General features: G+C 44.3%; 1 long non-coding RNA gene across 4 annotated transcripts in view; it reads right to left on the reverse strand.

Annotated features, from left to right (window-relative positions):
- Positions 1-2407, reverse strand: part of LOC129703503 (uncharacterized) — a 69519-nt gene extending 67112 nt beyond the window's left edge. For 2 of the 4 annotated variants that reach the window (XR_008724567.1, XR_008724569.1), the window contains exons 1-2: positions 2111-2407; positions 1047-1127 (exon numbers count right to left, since the gene is read on the reverse strand). This is a non-coding gene — a long non-coding RNA (uncharacterized LOC129703503). The remainder of the gene's footprint in view (positions 1-1046; positions 1128-2110) is intronic. The other 2 variants (XR_008724572.1, XR_008724568.1) reach the window with 1 other exon arrangement.
- Positions 2408-24706: the final 22299 nt, after the last annotated feature.

Genomic DNA, 24706 nt, shown 5'->3' on the forward strand with positions numbered 1-24706 from the left:
GCTTTATCCCTCTGAACATCTCCATCTGTGGATTCTAGCCCATTTTTGGCTGAGCCATACTCTTGTGGAGCATGTCAGACAATGTTCCTATTTTGTAAAAAGGTGTCCATCACATGCAAATCCAAATGGTTGTTCACAAATATAAAATGTTCTTGTATACAAAATTGATTTGTGACTTAATTAAATAAGTGCCATACCTGCCCTGGCAAAAGATTAATCGAGTCCCTCTAAAAGTGCAGAATTAAACAATCCTTATTATCTCTTCTCATGGATCACCCACTTTGCCCTAACAGTAGACTTGCACCACCCCTTCAATAAGGTTTAAATTCCACACCTGCTCCACGTGACAATAGCCAAAAAAACCTATTGTTATTATTTCCATTGAAAGCCGATCACTAAATTAAAAAAAATCAGCAGCTAATCCCAGTGAGAAAATCCTTCAACGAACAAAATTGTGCAATGTTAAGAATGGCAGGCTTCAATCAATAGATAAAACAAAGACATGCAGGTGGGCAAAAACATAGTACCTTGGGGAAAGTAATAGAAAGTTTAACTTCTATGATATAAAAGTTGATCATCCATAAAGTTGCTGAACAAAAACCTACAACCAAGTTGTTTTTTTTAATCTTTTCAGATGCTTGAAAAGCCTTTTCAGGATTTCCAACATCTATCTTAGTTCAAGCATTGCCCGAGTAGTTGGGAGAAACACTATATTAACTTTCAAAAAGAAAATCATTAACAAGAAGTGGGACTGTTCTCCTGGTAGAGCAGAAAACCGAGAGTGAATTTAACATTAATATTGAAAATTATGTTTTGTTGGGAGTATTTTGTTGGGAAAATATTTCTAACAGCAGCAAGATTTAACAAGCAAAAAGATAGACGGGGTGGGGATATGGAGAAGTGTTTTAAAATAAATGCAGTGAACTATTACAGCCCCAAGTTGTGAAGAAAGCAGATTTAATGGATGTTGGAAATAGATGTGAAATTGAAGTATTTCACAGGGGAGGTTAGTCTAAACAAGGAAACAGATACAACGGATTACGTACTAAAACGTGCTCTGTGGCGACGAGTTTTACGGGGAATCTCTCCTTAATTCCAGATCTCCCGCTTCCAGGATTTGGAAACCACTATTCAAAAAAAAAAAAAAAAAAAAAAAAAAAAATCACATGTGGGCAGCGAAAGTTTTGATTCAAAAAGTTGCCGGGTTCAACCAACTGCCAAAGTCACACAGGGAGTGAGAGCGTGCGTGCGTCGCCCTTATCTCACTCAACCTTGCAAATACACCAACTAAGCCTGCCTGCCAAACACAGCCGAGGGAAACCGGGTAAATCTCCACCATTTTAAAGAAGATTTCTAAACTCTGGCAAGCAGAGTGTGTACAGAGTATTCCCCAAACGGGATACATAGTGGATGTGGAGCGGGGCAGAAGCAACACAGCGGCTTCTCTGATGGTGATGGTAACAAAAGGAGCTCTTTTAAGATGCTGAATCTGCAGCTTCTAGTCCCCCTACAACCCAGGCAACCAAACAATTTTGATCACAAAACAAACACACTCGGGCAAGTTTCCAGTAGTTTATCACCGACCCGTTGTATATAGCCTTTCCCATACATTTCGTTCCACCTCCAGTTTAAATTCTATTTGAAATATTTTGGAGGACCAAGAACCAAGTTCAGCATGTTCAAGAACATTTTGCGTATCCAACACATGCAAAATTATTTTTAAAGTTTTTTTTATTGGGGGGGAAAACACTTTAGAGTTGCCACTAACCTGACTGCTAATTGATTATGGGTTTTTTTTCTTCAAATTTAGAGACTTAAGCGTTTCATTGCAAAAATAATTAATCTCCAAACTCATTTTTAATGAAACAAAACAAACCCCATTCTTGGGAGTGGCGGGAACCTTTTTCTCCAAAAATGTACCACGAATTAAATTAGAACCTGAAAGTATTTTAAAGTTAACACAACCAACTCACCCTAATCCCTCCAAACACGGTGCGAAACAAGTTTGGAAATATTTCCACAAGCTTTTACTACTGCAGGAGTCTGGGTTGCAATCCCCGCGCTGACAACACAATGACACTCGGAAAGTTTCCTCAAAACATTTACTTACTCTTGTAGATTTCAGTCACTGGCTGCGGGCCAATTTTAATCTATTTCTTTAATCCGGATCTCCCTCATTTGGCCGGCAGAAACAAGGCATTGCCTGCTTGAGACCCCCTCCTCCTCCTCTCAGACACAAACACACGAAGGACAGAGAGGGGAAGACTCCAACTTTTCATTCACCACGTGTTTGGACAGGACAAAGGAAAGAATCCCTTCCCACTTTAGGGCTCGTCTCCAAAATGCGCGCTTGGGTTTCAGGCGTGTGAACAGGCAGGGTAGTTTAAGGGCTGGTGAAGATGAAAGTACAGTCCTGAACTAGACTGTAAGTGCAAAAGAAAGGGGGTAAATATATTTATATTAGGATAAGACTAACTTCAGAAAATCTGAAAATAACTGCATTTGTTGGAAATCTGAAATTAAAACAGAAAATGCTGGAAATAGCGAGTCAGGCAGCATCTGCAGAGAGAGAACGTTTCTGGTCCATCATTTTCTACAGATGCTGCCTGACTCATTGAGTGTTTCCAGCATTTTCTGTGTATTCTGCATAATTTTACAATTTACGTTACAATTAGAATCAAATTATAACATGACTTCCTTTCCACAAAATGTGTTCACTTTGATGAATAAATGTACTGACAAGCCTCCTTTCCAGGGGCTCTGAGGGTCAAACATAACCATTCAGTTGGAGGGGGCCTGAGTGAGCCCTCCTCTCATTCACTGAATACAGGACAAAGCACAAAGAGATCAGGAACCTTGTGTCATGGTGCCAACATAATAAACTAGCTCTTAACATTAGCTACGCAAAGAGATGGCGGCACAGTGGTGCAGCTGTAGAGTTGCTACATTTCAGCGCCAGAAACCCGGGTTCAATCCAGACTAGAGGGGCTGTCTGTATGGTGTTTGTACATTCTCTAAATGGCCTCCGTGGGTTTTTCCTGGGAGCTCCTGAGATCTCCCACACTCTTAAGACGTACGGACTTGTAAGTTGATTGGCTTGGTAAAATTGTAAATTGTTCCTAGTGTGCGTAGAATGGTGTTAGTGTGCGGACTCTGTGGGACAAGGGACCTGTTTCCATGCCGTATCTCTAAACAAAACTAAAGATTGTTGTCGATCTTAGTTTAGTTTAGTTTAGTTTTGTTTAGAGGAACAGCTTGGAAACAGGTCTATCAGCCCACCAAGTCAAGATTCAAGAAAGTTGATTGTCATGTGTCCCTGATAGGACACTGAAATTCTTGCTTTGCTTCAGCACAACAGAACATAGTAGGCATTGATTACAAAACAGATCAGTGTGTCCATATACCTTTATATAAATATATACACACATGAATAAATAAACTGATCAAGTGCAAACAACAGATAATGGGCTATTAATGTTCAGAGTTTTGTCCGAGCCAGGTTTAATAGCCTGATGGCTGTGGGGAAGTAGCTATTCCTGAACTTGGTCGTTGCAGTCTTCAGGCTTCTGTACCTTCTACCTGAAGGTAGCAGGGAGATGAGTGTGTGGCCAGGATGATGTGGGTCCTTGATACTGTCAGCCTTTTTGAGGCATCGACTGCGATAGATACCTTCAATGGAAGGGAGGTCAGTCGATGATGGACTGGGCAGTGTTTACTACATTTTGTAGTCTTTTCCTCTCCAGGGCGCACAAGTTGCCGAACCAAGCCACGATGCAACCGGTCAGCATGCTCTCTACTGTGCACCTGTAGAAGTTAGAGAGAGTCCTCCCTGACAAACAGACTTTCCGTAATCTTCTCAGGAAATAGAGGCGCTGATGTGCTTTCTTAATAATTGCATCAGTGTTCTTGGACCAGGAAAGATCTTCAGAGATGTGTACGCCCAGGAATTTGAAGCTCTTGACCCTTTCAACCATCGACCCATTGATATAAACGGGACTGTGAGTCCCCATCCTACTCCTTCCAAAGTCCACAATCAGTTCCTTGGTTTTGCTGGTGTTGAGGACCAGGTTATTTTGCTGGCAACATATGGACAGTCGCTCGATCTCTCTTCTATACTCTGACTCATCCCCATGTGATACGTCCCACAACAGTGGTGTCATCAGCGAACTTGATGATGGAGTTCGCACTATGACCGGCTACGCAGTCATGAGTATAGAGTGAGTACAGCAGGGGGCTGAGCACGCAGCCTTGAGGTGCTTCCTTGCTGATTGTTATCGAGTCTGATACATTTCCACCAATACGAACAGACTGTGGTCTGTGAATGAGGAAGTCGAGGATCCAATTGCAGAGGGATGCGAAGAGACCCAGTTCTGCGAGTTTGGTAACCAGCTTGGAGGGGATGATTGTATTAAATGCCGAGCTGTAATCAATGAATAACAGCCTGACATATGAGTTTTTGTTGCCCAAGTGGTCCAGAGCGGAGTGGAGGGCCAGCGAGATCGCATCCACCGTTGATCTGTTGTGGCGGTAAGCGAACTGCAGTGGGTCCAGGTTTTTTCGAGGTAGGAGATGATTTGCGCCATGATCAACCTCTCAAAGCACTTCATCACCACAGGCGTTAGTGCCACTGGTCGATAGTCATTGATGCACGTCACCTTACTCTTCTTGGGCACTGGTATAATTGATGCCCTTTTGAAGCAGGTGGGAACCTCAGACCTCAGAGGTGAGAGGTTGAAAATGTCCGTAAAAACTCCAGCCAGTTGGTCCGCACAGGTTTTTAGAACACGACCAGGTATACCATCAGGTCCAGGCGCTTTTCGAGGGTTGACCGCTCTGAAGGATTTCCTGATGTTGGCCTCTGTGACTGAGGCTGAAATACCATCACAGCGAATGGGGGCTCGGGAAGGCACATCGGTATTCTCCCTATCAAAGCGTGCGTAAAACGAATTGAGCTCATCAGGGAGTGATATTTCACCGACATTCGAGCTGCCCCCTGCCGCCCATTGGTCTATGTTATCCCACTTTCACATCCTATTTCCACGAAGGGCAATTTTACAGAAGACAATTAAGCTCCAAACCCACATTCTTTGGGATGTCTGGAGAAAACCCACACGGTCTCAGGGAGAATGTGCAAAGTCCACACAGACAGCAAGTGTGGACAGGATTGAACCCGGGTCTCTGGCACTGTGACCTAGCAGCACTATCGCTGTGCCACTTCTAAGGAAGTGAGAGGGTCACGTCACTCATTCTTTCTCTCCAGAGATGCTGCCTGCCCCGCTGAGTTCCTCCAGCTTTTTGTGTCTATCGTCGGGTGAACATAATGTTGTCCATCAACAGAGCTGCTGTAGAGATGGCTGTCGGCTTCATGTTCCTAATGGTTCATTTCACCAGCAACCTAACCTGGTCCCATCACACTGATGCAGTGATCAGGAAAGCAGATAATCTCATTTACTTTGTTTAAGAGGGAACTGCAGATGCTGGAGAATCGAAGGTTACACAAAAAAAACTGGAGAAACTCAGCGGGTGCAGCAGCATCTATGGAGCGAAGGAAATAGGCAACGTTTCGGGCCGAAACCCTTCTTCAGACGGTTTTCTCATTTACTTTCTTAGGCATCTGAGATGATTAGTCATGACTCTGAGGATTCTCTCTAGCTGCTGTAGATGTGCTACAGAGAGCATTCTGACAAGATGCATCTCAGCCAGGTATGACAACTGCTCTGCTCTTGTCTACCTGAACCTGCAGAGAGTGGTGAACACAGACAGCCCAGTCCATCACGGGCTCAACACTTCTTTCCATCTCGTCCATCTTCATGGTGCATTGCATCAGGAAGGCTGGAAGTATCGCCTTTTGCTCTCCTCTGCTTTCTGAGAAAAGATGCAGGAGCTTGAAGGCTTGGATGTCCAGACAAAGGAACAGCTCCTTCCCCACTGCTATCAGACTCCTGAATCAGTGACATCTTGCACAGCCTTTCCCGGAGCTGTCACCACATACATTTACTCTTAACTCTACCTCATTTGATTATTCTGTTATTGTATTTAATATTATTTTGTACTGCTCAGATTTTGCCCCACCATTCTGTTGTTTTGCACCCATCATTATATTTACTGTCATTTATCATTACTGTAGGTGTTCCGTTTATAGTGATTTTCATATGAACAAGGAATTTCATTGCACCCTGTTGAATATGATAAAAAAATAATCTAATCTAATCTATCAATCACACCTTGCCCTTTACTATCAATGGTCATTCCTTGGAGCAGACCAGAAACGGTTTTCTATCCGAAGAGGGACCTTCTCTGGACTTTTATATCAAATTTCAAGACCTACAATTGCTCACACAATGTGTAAAGATGACGTTGACTTGTCTAGGTTACAATAATTTTTGGTTATCTGGGATTCCATGGATGGCCTTGAAACAAGTTAGAGGGACTGGTATCCATTCTCTCCATTGCATATCCCAAATCGAACAGAGATAATTTGCACCCTCTCTTCTTCTGACCCACATTGGCCCTCTCATACACACACACACATGTCTTTCCAAACCATCACCCCAGCTTCTTTGTGACCCAACACAGGGCTGCTGTTGGGATTAGATCTATCAATTTTCCAACCTATCACATCCCTAACACTATACCATCCACTCTATCTCACCCGACCTCACCGGCCCTTCCAGTTTCCTCCTGCCCTCATTTGAAGTTATGGTGAGATGAAATTCTACGGGAGGCAGCCATGTGCCCATGATGGCAACCCACATGGACATTTACTCCCAATTGAGTGTGGATATTGTGTGCTTCGTTTCACTTTGGGAGCATTGCAGCAAACCAGTCCTCTCCAAGAAAGAGCCGATTAAAATGTCACTGTTTCTCCACTGATGCAGAGGTATCCTTGGGAGTGTTTTCAACAAGATCAGTTTCTCTCCCACGTATTCACTACTTCTTCTCGAGGTTTTAGATAGCACTTAACAGTGGACCTAACGGATTATCATGGGAGCAGTGGTTGGGCTGAGGGGCAGGATGGACTATATTAACCAGAGAGTTTGGAGATAGAGCTTGTGTTTTTTCCCCATCACACTTGTGGGTTTTTTGTGTTTATGTCTGGTGTAGAATGTCAGCAAGGTGTGGATAAAGTGCTCTGACCACCGTATGGTGTAAATTATGTAACCAATGGAGAATGAAAAATAGGAGTCTAAAGTGTCTTGAGCAAAAAACACAAAAGGCTGGAGAAACTAGCGGGCCAGGCAGCATCTCCAGAGAATGCAGATAGACGATATTAACCTGCAAACCTACACATCTTTGGAATGGGGAAGGAAACCGGAGCACCCGGAGAAAACCCACATAAGAAGAATGTATAAATTCCATACAGACAGCATCCGTAATTATGATCAAACCCAGGTCTCAGGCGCAGAAAGGCAATAATTCTAGCGCTGCGCCACTTCAATTTATCCAAGGAGCAGCAATTTGTTTCTTGCTCAAGAAAAACACAAGCTCCTATCATGCACATTCTGCCAGCTTGAGAGTGTGATCACGAAGCACTATCAATAAAACCTATTTGCCAATAAAGGTACAGGCAAGTATTTATGTTCTACATATATATCACTGTGGCTGCACTTCATTCAGTTTAATAATGCCTAAAAGCCACAGGTCTGATGGGAAAAATATGACAGTTGGATTGTTATAGTCACTTGCCTAACCTTTAAAAATCCCACCACACTTCACAATATTTCACCATTGACTACAATAAATACAGCAGTAAATATGTATTCAGCAAGTGCAGTATGACGATGACCTGATGTTTGCCTGAGATTTACTCACGTAATGTTGTTTATCCAAACAACTGAAAATCAATATTTTTTTCTGGAGTGAAATGCCCCAACAATCAGTCCCACGTTGTTTTGCATTTCTGGAAATTTCTTAGGGCACTGCCAGGCAAGAGGTGTTCCAGTGTATTACTGGCATTGCACATTGCAAAGGAAGTTGCCCCACTTTACCCTGGCCACAGCAATGTTTGGACACAGCAACGTTGTTGAATGAATGCCATGCGAGTGAAAGCTAGTTTCATCTTCAGGGATGTTAACCCTCCCATCTCACACTCCACCATTATTCATGTTCATAAGTGATAGGCGCAGAATTAGGCCATTCGGCCCATCAAGTCTACTACACCATTCAATCATGGCTGATCTATCTTTCCCACCTGACCCCATTCTCCTGCCTTCTCCCCAAAGGTGGGTTATAGAGGTGTATAAAATCATGAGGGACATAGATATGGTGAATGCATAGTGACCTTTCCCAGGGTTAGGGAATCAAGAACCAGAGGGAATGGATTTAACGTGAGAAAAAGATTTAATTAGAAACCCAAATGTTCACACAGAGTATGGTACATATTCCTTCCCTCTCAAGTCAAGTCAAGTTAAGTCAAGTTTATTCGTCACATACACATACGAGATGTGCAGTGAAATGAAAAGTGGCAATGCTCGCGGACTTTGTGCAAAAAGACAAACAAACAAACAACCAAACAAACTATAAACACAATCATATACACACACATATTCTTTTACATATTGAATATTGGAAGGGAAAACGTTCAGTAAAGTTAGGCCCTGGTGAGATAGGAGTTTACAGTCCGAATGGCCTCGGAAGAAACTCCTTCTCAACCTCTCCGTTCTCACTGCATGGCAACAGAGGCGTTTGCCTGACCGTAGCATCTGGAACAGTCCGTTGCATGGGTGGAAGGGGTTTCCCATGATTTTATTGGCTCTGGAGTTGCACCTCCTGATGTATAGTTCATGCAGGGGCACGAGTGAAGTTCCCATAGTGCGTTCGGCCAAACACACTACTCTCTGCAGAGCCTTCTTGTCCTGGGCAGAGCAATTCCCAAACCAGATGGTAATATTTCCGGACAAGATGCTTTCCACAGCCGCTGCGTAGAAGCACTCGAGGATCCTCGGAGACACTCTGAATTTCCTCAATTGCCTGAGGTGGCAAAGGCGCTGCCTTGCCTTACTCACGAGTGCTGCGGCTTGTGATGTCCATGTCATATCCTCAGAGATGTGGACTCCCAGATATTTAAAACAGTTCACCCTATCCACAGTACCCCATTTATCCTCAATGGAGTGTACGGCCTCGGATGATGTGCCCTCCTAAAGTCCACGATCAGCTCCTTAGTTTTTTTGATGTTCAAGAGGAGGTTGTTGTCCTGGCACCAGAGTGCTAGATCAGCCACCTCCTCCCGGTAGGCCTTCTCATCGTTGTCTGAGATCAGGCCCACCACCACAGTGTCATCAGCAAACTTAATTATTGAGTTGGAGCTGAACCTAGCCACACAGTCATGTGTGTACAGGGTGTATAATAGGGGGCTGAGGACGCAACCCTGGGGCGATCCTGTGCTCAGGGTGAGGGACTTTGATGTATTCCCTCCCATCTTGACTACCTGGGGCCTGGTGGTGAGTAAGTCCAGGGCCCAGGCACACAGGGGGGTGTTGAGCCCTAATTCCAGTAGCTTCCCGGCCAGTCTGGTGGGGACTATCGTGTTGAAGGCTGAACTGAAGTCTATGAACAGCATCCTCACGTAGCCCCCCTTCTGGCTGTCAAGATGAGAGAGAGCGGTGTGCAAAACCTGGGAGACCGCATCTCCCCCCCATCATCAACGCATTGTCTACACCCTGCTCACCAATGCTCCCAAAATCCTCCCCCCACCTTATGATTCCCATGCCCTTACCCAACCAAATGTTGGTCCCTGATCCACCATTCTTGGAATCACAACTGCTGGTCTCAGATCAACTCACTGAATTTCAGATCCATGATCCTTTCCCCAACGTCCTTCCCCTCCATCCCTCAACACCCTGTGTCAAGCTCCAATCCTGCTCTCCTCAGCCCAACACCAACCTCACTCACTGTCCTCAACACAGTTTCTGGGAGGAATAGCAGCTGACACATTTTCACTGCTGAAAATGAGCAACACCAGTTGATTGTGTTTAAGAAGGAACTGCAGATGCTGGAAAATTGAAGGTAGACAAAAGTGCTGGAGACTCAGCGGGTGCAGCAGCATCTATGGAGCGAAGGAAATAGGCAACATTTTGGGCCAAAACCCTTCTTCAGACTGATGTAGGGTGCGGGGTAGAAGAAAGGAAAAAGGAAGAGGAGGAGCCCGAGGGCTGAGGGAGAGCTGAGAAGGAGAGGAGACAGCAAGGGCTACCGGAAATTGGAGAATTCAATGTTTATGCCGCTAGGTGCAGATTGCCCAAGCGGAATATGAGGTGCTGCTCCTCCAATTTCTGGTGGTGCTCACCCTGGCCATGGAGGAGGCCCAGGACAGAGAGGTCGGATTCAGAATGGGAGGGGGAGTTGAAGTGCTGAGCCACCGGGAGATCAGGTTGGTTAATGCGGACCGAGCGGAGGTGTTCGGCGAAATGAACGCCAAGCCTATGCTTGGTCTCACCGATGTAGATCAGCTGACATCTAGAGCAGCGGATGCAATAGATAGGGTTGGAAGAGATGCAGGTGAACCTCTGTCGCACCTGGGACGACTGCTTGGGTCCTTGAATGGAGTCGAGGGGGGAGGTAAAGCAACAAGTAGCGGTGGCAAGGGAAAGTGCCCGGGGAGAGGGTGGTGCTGGAGGGAAGGGAAGAATTGACCAGGGTGGTACGGAGGGAACAGTCTTTGCAGAAGGCAGACAGGGGGGGGGGGGAGATGGGAAGATGTGGCGAGTGGTGGGGTCACGTTGGAGATGGCGAAAATGACGGAGGACTATTTGTTGTATGTGACGACTAGTGGGATGAAAGGTGAGGACTAGGGGGACTCTGCCCTTGTTATGAATGGGGGGATGGGGAGAGAGAGCAGTGTTATGAGGTATGGAAGAGACACCCCCAACAGTTGATTGTTGAAACTGCTCATCTGAAAGATATCCTATGTGACACAGAGACAATGCCGTGTTGAGAGCGACCACACCGGCACTCGAGCTGGCAGCTCAGTCCTAGTCTCAAAAGGAGGAGGTGCGACGATCTCAGGCTTGTCCCTGCAGTTTACTCTTGCCTTGCAAAGACATGCTGGCAGTCTCGGGCTTGCCCTGGCAGCTCAGCTTAGGGCTGACTGAAAAAGACATTTTGTATGATTTCCCCCACTCTACCCCAACCCCAACAGTTTACAACTCTGCAATATGAAAACAGGATACCGGAGAAAGGAATAGAAAGATACGCAGACAGTGCAAGAGGGAATGGAGGATTGTGCTCAGTATAAACACTGCAATAGACCTGCTTCTACACTGTTAAATCCATGTAATAACTTTATCGAAACCCTGAATGAAATCCGTGCCTTTATTTCCCATCGGAGCTGTCTCAACAGGTTTATCTGCAGAAGCATCGGGTATATCATGCCTCTGGAAAGGGCCAGTTTTCCCTACTCTGATCTGGAAGCACCCTTATACTGCAGGTCCTGCTTTGAGAAACACGAACGGTGGCGGTTATGGAGAGTGACCTCTCTCTATGACCCGGAGCTCCTGAATCCCCCGGCACTACTCCTAAACAAAGGCTTCCATTGTGGGGACATAAGCAACAGATCACTGCACTTATGTCTTTGCTGTGGACTTGCTTCCAAATCAATTCTAATTTATGCACTGATGTGAGGTGAAACCGTTTAGGGTCAGAAGGACACTGGTATATCATATAACTCATTCCTGTTGTGTTGAGCAGCGCAAATCCTTTCCAAGCTTTTGTGAAATTTCCCCCCTCCCCCTGGTCCCATAGTGTTTTCGCCTCTGAAGGTGAATGATCAGTAACCCTGGCAACAGGGTGTGATTTAACATTTTAGCTAATTGTCAGTCAGGAACTACTATTTTATTTTACTAGCTCAAAATTTCAGATGTATGGTCGCACATTAGGCGCTGTAGTCTGCTTCCATTTTCCGTTATTTACATCTTACTTTGCAGCCTGCAGGACTGAATATCACATTCCCCAACTTTGATAGCTCCCTCTTTCTTTCTGTTTCTTTAAGAACGGAGCAATTTTGCTTGTCATTTTGGACCAGCTTTTGCTGCTCCTTGCAGAGTCAGGCCCACTGGGTATGTCCCACAGCCTGACTATGAGCAACACATTACCCAGACAAAGAAGCTTAAGCTGAGATACACAAGAATCTGCAGATGTTGGAATCTGATTTTAACTCTCCCTTAACAGCCACGATAGCTCCCAACCTACCTTATTGTGGATGTGGCACTTTTTTTAATCTGCACTTTCTTTGTAACTGTAACATTATAACGCTGTAACATTATCTCCAATAATATGGTGATAAATGATTATCTCCAGCATTTCCCACTTTTATCTGAAAGTGCCTTTAAATTGTATGAATGGAGGGTCGAGGCATTTTACTGAGTATATTTTCTCATATTAGAAAATAGAATAGTCATTGGGTGGTGCCGTGTGCGGCAGCCTTGTCAGCAGTTTGTCTGTCCTTTCACCCTTTTTGTTGTTTTTAGTCTGTCTATAAGTATGTTTTTGGAGGTTTCTTCATCTTTTTATGTGGGGGGGGGGGGGAAGGGGGGAAACTGTTTCTCAGTCACTTTCTGGTTGAAGATGCGTCTTTTCTCCAAGTCGCATCTTCGCCCTCACTCACGCCCTACCATCTGATTGTCGTGGCCTATCCTGCCGGAGACGGGCCAGAGCTTCAACAGCGGCGCAGGACTGAATCCCATCGCAGAGCAGGTGATGCCTAACCGGGGATCGCGTGTTGGAGCTCCGGAGTGTTGGGCCTGCTGAATTTAACACCGTGGAGCTGTGGTTTGCGGAGCTTCTAGCCTTGGGCAGTGCTGACTTTAACATTGCGTAGTCCTAGCATCCTTTGCCGAGGATCGCCAGTGTTGAATCTCCGCCCAGCTTGGCCTGTGGATCGGGAGCCACAGTCTCCGGTAGGAAGTGACCGATTCGGAAACTCCAAGCCGTTGATAGTATTCTTCCATTCCAACATCGGAGTTCCGATCATCCCAGCGAGAGGGCCTGAACATCGGGCCACCGTAACGGCGACTGCGGAGGGCTCAAAGGCCCTGACCACAGGTGAACAAAGAGGAAGATAAATGAACTTTATTGCCTTCCCCTCACAGTGGGAAATGTTGATTCCACTGTGTGGGGATGTTTATGTTAAACTCTATCGTGTATTGTGTTCTTTTTTATTCATATGGCTGTATGGTAACTAAAAATTTCACTGTACCAATTGGTTTTGTGAAACATGTATTTTTAAGTTACCAGCAGCAGCCATAAGCAAACTGCAATCAGTTCCCATCCGACCGTGTAAATTACTCGGTATAAGCTTCCCCCCAGACTAGTTTCAGTCAAAAACCACTGAATCATGCACTTGATAAACTAATCTTTATTTTGCCAAAGCACAATTACAGTTCAACTACTGTACCTATCCCACCGCGGGTTCGATCCTTGTATCTGCCTGATCAAGCCCTTTAGGCCTCGCTCAAGCAGAGACACTCCAGAAGGTCACGCAGTCCTAAGCGCTCTCCCAGAAGATCGATGCGGGACCTGGTGGTAGCTGACTTTTATAGGTCCCCGGACCTCGAGGGGCCGAACCACATGGGGATGGTCTCTTTATAACCCAATTACAGATATTGATTAACCCCATACATAACATACATTTCCCCAACCCTATAATACAGCAGCTAATACATTGTATAAGAAAGAAAGCTCAAGAAGGAAGCAAACTAGAACAAACATTGAAACATGTACCTTGAGATTCAAACAGTTTCTCCAAGGCTCAACAGTTCAACCAATCATCGATTAACAGGGTGACCGTCTTGCAACATTATTTATACTATTTACAATGCTTTTGCAGTGATCCAATAGAAATGATGCATTTAAGGTTCATTTGCAAAACTGCTATACACGTTATCAATTTAAGAGAAAAAGGGAGTACACCTGGACCCCTCACCATACTGTATACCAGTCTGAGCCTAGATTGGCTGGCGCCAAGCCTGTGAAGTTCAGCTGACAAGGGTTAAGCAATTCTGACAAGTGCAGGGATCCTCCATTTTATGATGTCTTTAATTTAGCCAATATTGACATTCCCTCATTTTATCATTCATGATAACCCTCATCATAAATGATAACCAAATCATCTAACCAGATATACATATGTGTGTCCATTACATTTCCCATCTATCAACAACAAGATGATGATGTTCCTTCCCAGAATCTTGCCAACCTTCCCGAATTTTCATGGGCGTAGCTTTACCATTTCTGTCTGATGAGTCTTCACCTCCCGAGTTTCCGTGGGGGCTAATTCCCTCCATCCATGTTGTTGCCCATTCTTCCATCCCTTTCCATAGTCGAACCTAAAACCTAAAATTTCTGAAAAACTTGGGACAAAACAAGTTACCATCATGCACCCATGCTCTCCCATTCATTCACTATAATTCTATTTCACTCAAACCTATTATATCTCTATCACTCTATCCCTATTCCTATTCTGTTCCTTAATATTCTCTTTACTATCCTAGGATCAACACTAATTAGCTCTCTTCATATTCACACAATGTTATAATGTGTATATCTGGTGATGAGTTCTCATAAAAACTTCAGCTGGGTTCAGTCCAGATTTCCCTACAGGCGTGACTAATTTAAAGCAAACCATAAAAAGTGTTCCAATTCAACCAAATTCAGTCTCAGCCTTCAATTTACTATTTTAATTGTCAGTGTCCATCTCATCCTTCTCAGTCCACAGCATTGTGGCCGATAACACAATTCCATTCCAATTTCTGTGTTCAAATTTAAACAATCAATTTCCATATGCTGTTAATTTCATCATAAATCCAATTAAAAATGCCAAATCCAGGAACAAATTCTTTCCACCTTGATAATAGAAGCCGCTTTACCATCAAGGATTAAACAATTTAAATCCATCGGTTAAATATGCATCGGCTCTGCTGTTCTTACACCCATTCAAAACTCTGTCATATTCACTCTGTCTCTCCTCCAGTACCTCTTCTTATTTATGCATGTCTCCTTACTATGTTGACTATTTACTATGTTGACTCTGTTCTCAGTCTAGGGGTTCTCGCTTATACTAGTTCTTAAATCAAATAATTCCTCTGGATGGTTAGTATTGACTTTCCGAGAGGAACTCATTATCTAAATTTTCAGTCTACCTCATCATTTTATGCACCACCACCTTACGTTCCCATGATACTTTTTAGCTACTAAATCGGCATTATGATTTCCAATGTCTACTGGGATCTGTCCTTTAGTATGGGCGCTACATTTTATTACAGTGATTTATCTGGGTAGCACTAAAGCCTTTAATAAATTTATCACCAATTGTTTGTGATATTTGGGTTCCCGCAGAAGCAGAAGTTAGGAATTCCCTATTCTTCCACAATTGTCCAAAGTCGTCCACTACCCCAAATGCATATCGAGAATTGGTGTAAATATTTACTTTTAGTTCTTCCCCAATAATACAAGCCCGAATTAAAGCACATAATTCAGCTTGTTGTGCTGAATAGGGTGATTCAAAAGCAGCTGCTTCTATAATCTCCGTCTTTTGATTAATAATTGCATACCCAGACAACCTCTCACCCCGCGGTCCAATGGATGCACTACCGTCCACATATAATGTGATGTCAGGGTTTTCCATGTGTACATCCCACAAGTCTTCCTTCACTGATGTTTCCTCCTCTATAACAAAGAGAAAGTCGTCCTGCTTCTGATTGCTCTTTGGGGGTGAAATAAGAAAAGAGGCTGGGTTAATCAATGTACTGTGTTTGAACTGCAATTTCGGATTGTTCAACAGATAGATCTCATACTTATTTTGGCGGGCCATTGTCAAGTGCTGGGTTTGAAGCTGCCCCAACAATGCCGATACCGAATGTGAACTGTACACTACAATTTCCTGCTGGAGTGTCAAATTAGCCGCCGATTATAAACTATCGTAAATTGCAGTTAAGATTTGAGTGCAAAGAGGATGGCCCCTAGCTACTGGATCTAATTTGGAGGAGTAATATGCAACTGGTCTATGTCTATCCTCATGCTTTTGCATTAGTACTGAAGTGGCACAATCAGATAGAATTGTACAATACAGCTGGAATAGACGATCGTATAATGGCCTTCCCAATGTACGATTTAAATAAGGTTTCCAGCTCACTGTCCTTTCCATTCCTATCATAAGCCACTGTCCATATATAATTCAGAAAATCGCTCTAAAAACTCATCCACTCCTACTCCTCTTTTTAGTCTTACATCTAATATTCTGGTCAATTTGATTGTTTTTTGAAGGGTGTTTGCGAGGGCTGTTAAAACAGCTTCTTCCCTTGCACCATTGTCCGCAATTATATTTGCAAGAGCTTCATGCGATAGATGCCCTAAAATTGTTAGGAATCTGGTATGCTCACTTGGGGTAATTATTTGCTGGATCACCACCTATAAATCCCGCGAATCGGCATGATAAACGCAAATTGTAGTTCTTAAGTGATCCACAAAAGAAGCGGGTGATTTTCTACTATTTACTTAAAATAACCATCATCTCATTAGGCTTCCATGGAGAATAAACTCTAATTGTACGGGGATTATTTGCACTCACTGCATTGGTTAGATCAAAAGAAGGATTAGGCATTTCCCCTACAGGGAACTGTCAAAGTGTTGTTAGTTTAGCTTCAGGATCTACCTCAGCCTCTTCAATTATTGGCTCACACCTTCACGGTACTTTCTAAATGATTTATTTCCTTCCTTAACTGCTCGTTCAATTTGTCTAGGGGTATGCTCTTCTTTCTCCTCAACCGATTTAGTCTTTTTTCTAGTCTGGCTTCTGCTACCGTGAATTCTTGGACTGTGTGCAATGGGCGGAGCGGTCGGGTTTAAGGAAGTTTGTGCCATGGAATTTGATTGTCTATTCCCAATACGAGCTCCGCGATGTGCTTCTGAGGTTTTGGGATCATAAGATGTATAAGGTGGTGGACGTGAATTCCTAGTTTTTAACACTCTCCCAGTCTTCTAAATAATCATCGTCATCCCCCTTGTAACTAGTGCCGACCATTGGATCCTCGCGCTTAAAACCTATGGCTGACAGTCTTTCTGTGAAAGATTTCATTCTCCTTTTATCTTTAATACTCCCAGGCTCTTCCCTTAGACTACCTGGAGGTTCCAATGCTTCAGTATCTTTTAATTTTATCCCCTGTTTTAGAATTGCTTCCTTCCAACTTGCCATTCTTTCCTCTGCTCTACTCGCTTTCTGTTCCTCGTAATAATTTCTCCACAATTAAATTAATTCTTTTGCCTCTGTATTATCGCTTCATTGCCATATAATCTGCTCAATGCATTTTAATCCCTTTACTGTATCTATGCCCCCTCGGGGCCATAATTCGCTCCCTAATTCTCTATTTAATGATCCGGAAAGAATTCACAATCAATCAGCTTTTTGTGGAAATTCACTGCATTTTTCATGTTAAGGACTTTCCGACTCAACGGTCTTGTCTTCATTTCAGTGGTTCCCCATTCTGTTGGATATGGAAGCAACTCTAAAAATACTCGCACCTCTTAACAATTTTCCTTTCTAATTCAGAAATTATCAGTCGTTTTAAACAATATTCAAATCAAAATGCTTCAGGAAACAACCAAGCACAATCACACACGTTCTCGCAGCCTGATTCCTATCCCCAATTCTAATCTAACACATGCAAATGAACTCCAAACACGTGAGCAGAATTGAACGCAAAAAATAAATTATTCCACTTATTAGAAGTATTCCTAACCACACTCCTGCATAAATCACAAACATCCACTTATTACAACTGTAAATCACACTCTAATAAATCCTCCTCGTGGCGCAATCGGTCAGCGGAATGACTCCTCCCCGACACAGCGATCGAAAGAGTACAACCCCTGATCGAACCACCACGACTCAGATTCTAACGATACTCTAAACAATTATGAATTTTTAATTCAAACACACTTTTACTTCAATCATCCAACACCCAATAATCCTCAAACACTCACACATGCAGCAATACAAATAGCAGTCCGCGAACTTAACACACTCTAAATCTTAACCTCTAAATCTTATCTTTCTAAATTTATTTACACACATGGACTATTTACACAGTTCGGATCCGATAACAATACAGAAAGCTAGATTTTTACAATTTACAAAATGATTTAAAGCACTAGCGCACACTTTACAAACACTCGATCTCGATGCCGCATCATGCTGTTAGCATTCAGTGAACCTCTCCCTCTGATAACAAAGATTTTCCCCTTCCTAGATTACTCTTTGCTGAGGGCTACTACTCCTTGAATGACTACTTTTCCTCCCAAATGTTACTAACCTACCAATAGGTATGATTTCTATAGGGGGACCTCTATCCCTCCTCTCTAAGTTCGACAGAATTGGGGGACCCTTCACATTCGGATTACTTTTCACCAAGTAAACCAAGTTCCCGTCTCTCAGGTACTCTTCGCTATCAGGTACTAATCAACAATCGATCAGAGGTTTACTATTCACTATTGATCAGCCGCTATTCGGAATTGATCATGGACATGCACCAACTCTGAAGTTCTATATACAGGAATTCAAATTCCACCTTAAGAGCAGACCTTCAATGTGAAATTCTGTATTTGGAAATTTGACTCTGCCAATATAGACTCGTACTCGAACCCAGTTTTAATGCGTATCCCTCCTCATACGCCGGCACTAGAATCAAACTAAAATTGCCCAATTAGATTCTCAAATGGACTAAAGTATTCCGGCAAATCTATACTCTGACCACCGAGCCCAGTACCTTTACGAGATTCCTCGTCCATCCACGGGACTCAGACACCTTCACGCAGCCAGTCCTCTCTGCTGGGCACTGAGGGTTTAGTGCCTAGCCGCTTCGCACTGGCAGTTATCGATGCCGATTTTCAAAGTGCATCTTTCCAATCAGCGCTCCTGGCAAAGATCCAATCGATACGTAGTTCAGACCTGTATTTCAATACCCCACCAATTGGATACCAAATCTAACCATGGGCCACTCCTCGCCCAATGAAGCACGTCAGGCTCTCGTTAAAACAGCTGCAGTCTGCCAACTATGACCAAGTTTTGGGCTACTCCACGCCCGGTTTTATGTGCCCCTAACCCAAAGGAGTGTTAAGCAAAGTGAGTGCTTGCTAGACGCTATTCTAATGATCTTGGGTAGACCCTTTCCCAAGGCCGCGAATGACCGATCCGCTCCGACTAACAAAGTGCCGAAAACTAATGCGAAAACCGCATAGTGGGCCTGATTTCTGCACTCGGGATCGAAACAGCTCAACACCTTTGATCGCAAACTTGTATTTGGGGGTCTGTTGAGATCCTGGACGATCCCTCAATGTAAATTGCTCGTTCTAAGCTTCAGTCAAAAACCACTGAATCAAGCACTTGATCAACTAATCTTTATTTTGACAAAACACAATTACAGTTCAACTACTGTACCTATCCTACCGCGGGTTCGATCCCCATATCTGCCTGATCAAATCCTCTAGGCCTCGCTCAAACAGAGACACTCCAGAAGGTCACACAGTCCTAAGCGCTCTCTCAGAAGATCGACGCGGGACCTGGTGGCAGTGCTTTTATAGGTCCCCGGACCTCGAGGGGGCCGAACCACATAGGGGTGGTCTCTTTATAATCCAATTACAGATATTGATTAACCCCATACATAACAGACATTTCCATAACCCAATAATACAGCAGCAAATACATTGTATAAGAAAGAAAGCTCAAGAAGGAAGCAAACAGGAACAAACATTGAAACATGTGCCCTGAGATTCAAACAGTTTCTCCAAGGCTCAACAGTTCGACCAATCATCGATTAACAGGATGACCATCTTGCAACATTATTTATACTATTTATAATGCTTTTGCAGTGATCCAATAGAAATGATGCATTTAAGGTTCATTTGCAAAACTGCTATACATGTTATCAATTTAAGAGAAACAGGGAGTACACCTGGACCCCTCACCATCCTGCATACCAGTCTGAGCCTAGACTGGCTGGCGCCAATCAAAGCCTGTAAAGTTCAGCTGACAAGGGTTAAGCGATTGTGACAAGTGCAGGGATCCTCCATTTTATGGTGTCTTTAATTCAGCCAATATTAACAACCGCGTGCTGTGGAGTCGTGGCCGCATGCATGGTCAGCTCGCTCAGACTCTGAAAATAATTAAATGGTGTGCGGGCGATTAAAGGCCCAGCGAACGAGCCGATTCAAGCCCCACAATTTGGGGCGGAAGAAGCTGCTGTTGTTGCTGTAGTTCCCGAAAGTCAGTCACCAACCAGGGACCTATGAGCTCCCGATGTTACCATCCACGGGGCCCTCGGCCGAAGCCTCCGAGTCGAGTTGCAGCCGCAAAGCCGCAACAGCCTCCGAAGTCAGCCAGCTCCGTGATAGTAAGTCCACAGGCTCTGCGACCAGAGCCCTCAAGGTCGATTCCAGTTCGAGGGCGCTAGCTCATAGATGTTAGGCCTCAGCGCAAATTAGACTCCTCCACTTTTTCCACATTTTGTGACGTTGCACTTATTCTAAAATGGATTAAATTCAATCTACACACAATACCCATAATAAAAAAACGAAAATAGATGTTTAGAAATGTTTGCAATTTAATTAAAAATAAATAAGTGAAATATCACATTTACATAAGTATTCAGACCGTTTGCTATGACACTCAAAATTGAGCAGGTGCATCCTGTTTTCATTGATTATCCTTCAGATGTTTCTACAACTTGATTGGTCCACCAGTGGTAAATTAAATTGATTGTACATGATTTGGAAGGGCACACACCTGTCTATATAAGGTTCAGTGTGTGTCAGAGCAAAAACCAAGCCAGGAAGACGAAGGAATTGTCCGAAGGAATTGTCCTCCGAAACAGGATTGTGTTGAGACACAGATCTGGGGAAGGATATAAAACAATTTCTGCAGCATTACAGGTCCCAAAGAGAACAGCAACCTCTGTTATTCTTAAATGGAAGAAGTTTGGAACCACCAGGACTCTTCATAGAGCTGGTCGCCCGGCCAAACTGAGCAATCGGGGGAGAAGGGCCTTGGTCAGGGAGGTGATGGTCACTCTGACAGAATACCAGAGTTCCTCTGTGGAGATGGGAGAACCTTCCAGAAGGACAACTATATCGGCAGCACTCCACCAATCAGGCCTTTATTGTAGAGTGGCCAGACGGAAGCCATTCCTCAGTAAAAGGCACATGACAACCTGCTTGGAGTTTGCCAAAAGGCACCTAAACAAGATTCTCTGGTCTGATGAAACCAAGATTGAACTATTTGGCCTGAATGGCAAGTGTCACGTCTGGAGGAAACCAGGCACCGCTCATCACCTGGCCAATACCATACCTACAGTAAAGCATGGTGGCGGCAGCATCATGCTGTGGGGATGTTTTTCAGCAGCAGGAACTGGAAGACTAGTCAAGTTCGAGGGAAAGATGAACGGAGCAAAGTACAGAGAGATCCTTGATGAAAACCTGCTCCAGAGCATTCAGGACCTCAGATTGACGTGGACGTTCACCTTCCAACAGGACAACGACCCTAAGCACACAGCCAAGACAACGCAGGAGTGGCTTTGTGACAAGTCTGAATGCCCTTGAGAGAAGAATGGGAGAAATTACCCAAGCTTGTAGCATCATACCCAAGAAGACTTGAGGCTATAATTGCTGCCAAAGGTGCCTCAACAAAGTACTGAGTAAAGGGTCTGAATATTTATGTAAATGTGATATTTCAGTTATTTATTTTTAAACACTTTGCAAAAGTTTCTAAACACCTGTTTTCACTTTTTTATTACAGAGTATTATGTGTAGATTGATAATTTAAAAAAATAATAATTTAATCCATTTTCGAATAAGGCTGTAACGTAACAAAATGTGGATAAAGTGAAGGGGTCTAAATACTTTCTGAATGCATTGTATATGTATTTTAATTTATAGCACTTTTGGTCTTCTTTTACACTCTCTCAAGTCTTCCCATGCCCCAGGATCGTTTTATTAAGATGGGTGTAAGATGTGTGTGTGTGTGTGTAGTGTGGGGGTGTGGGGGGGGGGGGGGGGGGGGGGGGGGGGGTAATGGGAGGAGATAAAATTGTAAGTTGTCACGCACACTTATCATCAAGCCGCCAGGAAAATATGTGTGTTCCACCCCCCCCCCCCCCCCCCCCATGTTTTAAAAGCAATTTCCGCCCATGTCTGCCTGCACATGACCCATACCTCTCCATTTCCAGCATATCCATGTCAATCTAAGGGCCCTGTAAATGCCACTATCATATCTGCCTCCACCACTACATCTGGCATCATGTTACAGGCAGGGGCGGAAAACCAGGGGGGGCCAGAGGGGACACGTCCCCCCCCCCCCATGTTTTGAGAGGTGGAGTACATCCCCTCCCCCCCAAGTTTTTGTAATCCCAATTTTAAATCTCCGCTTTAAGCACTGGATTGAGCCTCCGAAGCCTCGCGCGTGTGTGTGTGTGAGTGTGCGCATGCGCGCGTGCCAAAAAATTGTGTCCCCCGTCCCCTCCATGTTTTGATAGCGAGTTCCGCTCTTGGTTACAGGCACCCACTATTCTCTGCCATGTAGACAAATCTTGTCCTAGACATTTCCTTTAAATTTTGCCACTCTAACCTTACAGCTGTGTTCTCTAGTCCTTGACATTTCCACCATGGGGAAAAAAGGTTCTGACTGTCTACTCTATCCATGCCTCATCCATTATTTCATATACATCTATCAGCTCTCCCCTCAACCTCAGTCATTCCGGAGAAAACAATCCAAATTTGTCTGACCTCTCCTCAAAGGTAATACTCTCTGATCCAGGTTAGCATTATGGTAAAACTCTTCTGCACCCTCTACAATGTTTCTCAGCGGGCCAGGCAGCATCTCTGAGAGTCAAGGGAGAGGGAAACCGGAGATATGGATGGGTCCAAAGAGAATGTAAGGTGTGAAAAAGACAAATCAAAGCAGACAATGCTCAAGGAAATGTCGAATAGCTCATTGTAGGCTGAGGTGAAGGTGACAACGATGCATACAAACAGTAAAACGAATCAGGAGGACAATGAAACTAGTCGGAGAAGGTTGGTGGAGGGATGGAGAGAGAGGGAAAGCAAGAGTTACTTGAATTTAAAGAAATTGAATATTCATACCGCTGGGCTGCAAGCTGCCCAAGCAAAATATGAGGTATTGGTCCTCCAATTTGCATTTGGCCTCACTCAGGCAGTGGTGGATCCCAGGCCAGATGGGTCAGTATGGGAATGGGAAGAGGAAAAGTGCGTAGCAACTGGGAGATTGCATGGAACCAGGCGGAAAGGAGATTTCTGACTGCAGCCCTGTGACTCCTGCTTACCTTCTGTACGATGAGATGACTGCAGCCTGTTGTGACACACCTCACCCTCCAGAATCACAAAGGACGTGTGTTTGAGTTCTGAGGTGGGTGCCCAGAATTATGGCTGTTCGATCTGCTCCTGAATCATCATTTGATCGTGTTGAGAGCTTAAAACAATGCCCCAAGGTGGATGGTAAATATGCTTTAGGTTTTAGGGTGTCCTTGTTAAGAAATCTCCTCCAATCAATATTGCTACAAGACTGATTTTTGATCATTATTGTCGTGATGAGATCAGGATTGCTGGTCAGCCCACATCCGTGGAAAGAGAAGCAGTCAACAATTCAGGTCTGGGACCTTCAAACGTTCGGGGTGGCAGACCTGAAGTGTTGACTTTTTTTAATCAGGGTCAATATGCGGGACATCAGACAAGAGGCTTGCGTGATCCTTTAGCCAAGAAGATGTAAATATATGAAACGTGGCTTGGTTTCATTGCTGAGCCAAAGAGGTCACTCACATGCCAGTGATGTGGCCACAGAATTTCAGTTGTTAGTTCAGTTCGACTCTGAGGAATAATCATAATCATAATCATAAACTTTATTAGCCAAGTATGTTTTGCAACATACGAGGAATTTGATTTGCCATGGTCATACCAATAAAAAGCAACAGAACACACAAAATTCACATTAACATGAACATCCACCACAGTGACTCCTCCGCATTCCTCACTGTGATGGAAGGCGAAAAAAAGTTCAATCTCTCCCTTCCATGTCCTCCAGCAGTCGGGGGCCTCTAACCTTCCATTGATGGGACGATCTTACTCCCGTAGCCGACGGCGGGCCTCCTCTTCGGGACGATCAAGCTCCCGCATCGTGGGGGAATCTCAGCTCCCCCGCGCCGGGCGATCTACCCCGGGTCGCGGCTAAACGAACGTTGTGCGGCTTTTGGAGCTTGCCGACATCGGTCTCATCCCGCGACTGTGAGCCCCTTGATGTTAAAGTCCGCAGATTGCGGTTGGAGCACCGATCCAAGCAAGGGATCGGCTCCAATGGTAAGTCCTCGCCCCGCGGTGGGACTCAAAGTCAGTCCCGAGCAAGGTCTCCAGCTCCATGATGTTAGGCTGCAGAGCAACTGGAGATACGATCCGGAAAACAATTGCATCTCCGGCAAGGTAAGGGATTGAAAAAGAGTTTCCCGCAACCCTCTCCCCCACCCCCCATATAAAACAAACCAGAGAACATACTTTTTAAACACACTAAAAATAACAAAAAAAAGATGAGAAGGACAGACAGACTGTAGGCGAGGCTGCCATAGAAACGCCACCCAGTGGCAAAAAACAAAACAAGAAAAAAACAGCTTTGTTGCGGGTGTACAATACAATTTACAATACAATTTGCTTGTCACTTGAA

Source organism: Leucoraja erinacea, chromosome 14, assembly GCF_028641065.1.
Source record: "Leucoraja erinacea ecotype New England chromosome 14, Leri_hhj_1, whole genome shotgun sequence".
In the NCBI taxonomy this organism is placed as follows: Eukaryota; Metazoa; Chordata; class Chondrichthyes; order Rajiformes; family Rajidae; genus Leucoraja; species Leucoraja erinaceus.